The 3,324-nt window shown below is 40.2% G+C and overlaps 1 protein-coding gene across 1 annotated transcript in view; it reads left to right on the top strand.

The window, feature by feature from the left end:
• Positions 1-1,847: 1,847 nt before the first annotated feature.
• Positions 1,848-3,324, top strand: part of LOC142889645 (adhesion G-protein coupled receptor G1-like) — an 18,897-nt gene continuing 17,420 nt past the window's right edge. The window contains exon 1 of the mRNA XM_076028433.1: positions 1,848-2,267. The gene's annotated coding sequence lies outside the window, so the exon portion shown is untranslated. The remainder of the gene's footprint in view (positions 2,268-3,324) is intronic.

The raw sequence follows: 3,324 nt of genomic DNA on the forward strand, positions 1-3,324 counted from the left end.
TGTGAGTTCTGGGTCAAAGAACAAATTTGCTTTAGTTTTATTAGTTCTCAGCGCAACGGCTCGATAGTACCTCAGGCCTTGACAACCCGCTGCTGCTGTTATCTTGTGCAGCCACTTTGATGTGTGACTTCCCTTCACAGCGAAGCTCACGCTGACAGACAGAGTTACCACACGTACATTAACAGCTTTTGATATTCATCACGGCAATAACATGTTTAATTCCAAAGAGCATTTTGCTTTTGGATGTTGTGCTTTAGTGGGACAACCGTAATTGGCAGATGCGAGATCAGCTGAGTCACAAGAGCACAGTGTTGTATTTCCTGTCTGGCACCGCTGCTGAAACTTAACAGACATTTCACAGATTCACAGCTGCTCTGATCAGGGATGGTTTGATGCACAGAGACATGCAAGTGTTCGGAAGTCAACCTACTGACGGCGCAGTTAATAGTCAGGGTGGATTCATATTGAGGAGGAATCAGTTTAATGGAACAATCTGAACAAAGAAAACAAAGAATCCAAATCAGTATTTACTTCTTAAAAAGCTGCAATAAAAGCCAATATGTTGAAGGAACATGTTTGTTTCTGTTTATCATGAAAAATAAATAATCATGTCAGATTTTCTGTTTTGTTTGAAGAAGTATTAAAGGGAAATTGTACCTAAAGTAGAATGTGAATGTCAGCTTTGGAGAACAGCTGTTTTATTTATTTTTTATTATTATTGTTATCATTACTGCTATTATTATGAGTAATTCCGATATTTATTGTGTTATTGAAGGTTTTTTAGCTCTTTGTAAATGTATTTCTTGGGGTAAAAGGGCCAGATAATATAATATTATATTCTTCTCTACTCCCTTTCATTCAGGAGCTGGGAATGTTTGTTAGTGTCTCGCTGTTTTCTTTCAACGAAACGAATGCAATGAAAAAATAAATAAATAAACAAATAAGAACGCTCAGACTTTAACGTCCCCCCTCCGTCTCTCTCTCTCTCTCTCTCTCTCTCTCTCTCTCTCTCTCTCTCTCTCTCTCTCTCTCTCTCTCTCTCTGGCAGTTGGACGCCAGGTGCTAAATCCAGAAACCCGCCCCCCCACCCCCTCACCACCACCCTACACACACAGGCGCACCATCGGTCCTTCGCTTTCGCTGCATCTCACCCTCAATATTTCATTTGTCTGTTCAGACAACGGCTCTTTTAAATGTTGGGTGAGTTTGAACAATAACTAGGTTTAAACATTAACCATCTTTAAATCATTGATTGGCTTTAAATCGACAACTCGCGTTGATCTTGGTGTAGTCAAAGGGCGAAAGGCGTTTACATATTTATCGACCAAACTGAATTTAATTGTAGGTCTGCGTTTATAATTACAGATTTAGATTTGCCCATTATAAAATTCAGATTTTCAGAAGAACAATGGAACTGAACAAAGTGTGTGTCGGTCTGTCTGCCAATACATAAGCCAAATTTAATAAAGTTCTGTCACATACACTAAAAAAAAAAACCCCGCTTGTACGTGTTTAATTAAATCCGGTGGTTTGGTGAAGTAGCCGGTTTTTACATTTGTTCACGTGCGGACCATCCTTATCCAAAAATAAAAGTAAAGCGCTTCATAACCGAAAACAACCCGTTCACATAGCAAAGACGTCTGTAACTTGATGATAAGACATTTTCTAATGTGCACAATTAAACGATGCAAAATAACATAATGTAAAACAAAACAAAAAAATAAAAATAGTCAATTGGTTTGTGACCCCGATGTTACTCTACTACTTTTACTGTGAAAGTAATAACCGGAAGTAAATGTCCTTCCACCTGCTCGCTTCTTGCTATTCTACCACACGCATGTACGGAGCTGCCCAGTGACTCACAGCCACTTTGCGCGAGGAATGACGGCTTCCTACGGCACCTCTTTCCCACGTCTCGCCTGAACCACTTTCTTTCTTTTTATTTTTGTGGAGGAAAAAACAAAACAAAAACAAAACAAAAACCCCAAACTATTTCAGGCTTTCGACGCAGGCGTGTTGAAGGACCCGATAAAGCTGCACTTCGGCGCCGGTCTGCTGGTGGTTTAATGGCCGGCCGCTCATCACAGGTTGCCGCTGCCGTGTGTCATTTAACTTTACGCCACTTTCTCATTTGCTGTCTGCTGCTGCGGGGACTTGTTTCACTGAGACAGTAAAGAGAGGGAAAGCTTCAACTGGAACCTGCAACAGTCGGAGGATTCAAAAGTCTGCCAAAGAATACAAGAGAGATAAAAACTAAACGACTAAAGGTAAGAAAGACGGCGTGAACGCGCCTCGACCTTTGTAGTAACACGATAAGGCTGATTGTGTTGACGACGCTTTAATATCACTGAAATTAGCGTCTTTAGCGCCATAATGGCCTCGCTTTCAGGTGTGTTGCATTGCTACGCAATGGCAGTGCTACCGTTTTCATTTTCAAACACCGTACCTTAACAATTAACTTCCAAAGTAACCGAACAAACTAAAATTAAAAGAAAAGAAAAAGCATACAGATGTAACTGCAGTTACTTCAGCAATTTGTTTTACCTTAATATTGGGCCAAATTAACATTTTTGTTTTATCCCATGCTTTATTCATATTTTAAATGTAATAATTAATAGTATTAATTTACTGTAAATTTAATTCAACAGTGATTTTTAGTCACAATAGGCATTTGTCTGCAGGTTGTTGGTGATGTTTCTTGCCAAACTTTGTGTTGCATTTTTTTACTTTCCACTCATATATATTCCTCACAGCTCCAGAATGTTGTACATTGACTCTCCACGACCCCCCCCCCCCCCCACACACACACACACACACACACACACACACACACACACACCCCAAAAAAGAAAACCTGACAAACAGACAGACAGCAGACAAAGAAAAAACAAAAGCAGCATCTGACTCTAACTTTTACCACAGTTTCATACATTTCTTGTGGTTTCCTGGATCTATGCGAGCTCAATCACAAGACTTCACTCATTTAATAAGAGAGAAGATGATCTAGTACCCTCGCTAGATGAACAGAGATAGTTCAAGTTTTGGATTGAGTGTGTGTGTGTGTGTGTTTGTGTGTGTGTGTGTGTGTGTGTACCTGACTCATTGCAGGAATATTTCGCCCCCCACCCCCTTGCATTTTATTAGTTTCATAATGAGGAAAAGAAAAGCTCCCAGCAGCTGCTGAAATTTCCCCCGGGGGGGCACAACTGAGGTGTTTTACAATTGATTATATATGTGTGTGTTTTATTGATTTATTCATCCCCCCCCCTCTCAACCAATGAAACTACTGGTAAATACCATGGGGCTTCCAAGACGCTGATTTTG

Source organism: Nelusetta ayraudi, unplaced genomic scaffold (genome assembly GCF_046127955.1).
Source record: "Nelusetta ayraudi isolate G7.1 ecotype Tasmania unplaced genomic scaffold, CSIRO-AGI_Nayr_v1 ptg000023l, whole genome shotgun sequence".
NCBI lineage: Eukaryota > Metazoa > Chordata > Actinopteri > Tetraodontiformes > Monacanthidae > Nelusetta > Nelusetta ayraudi.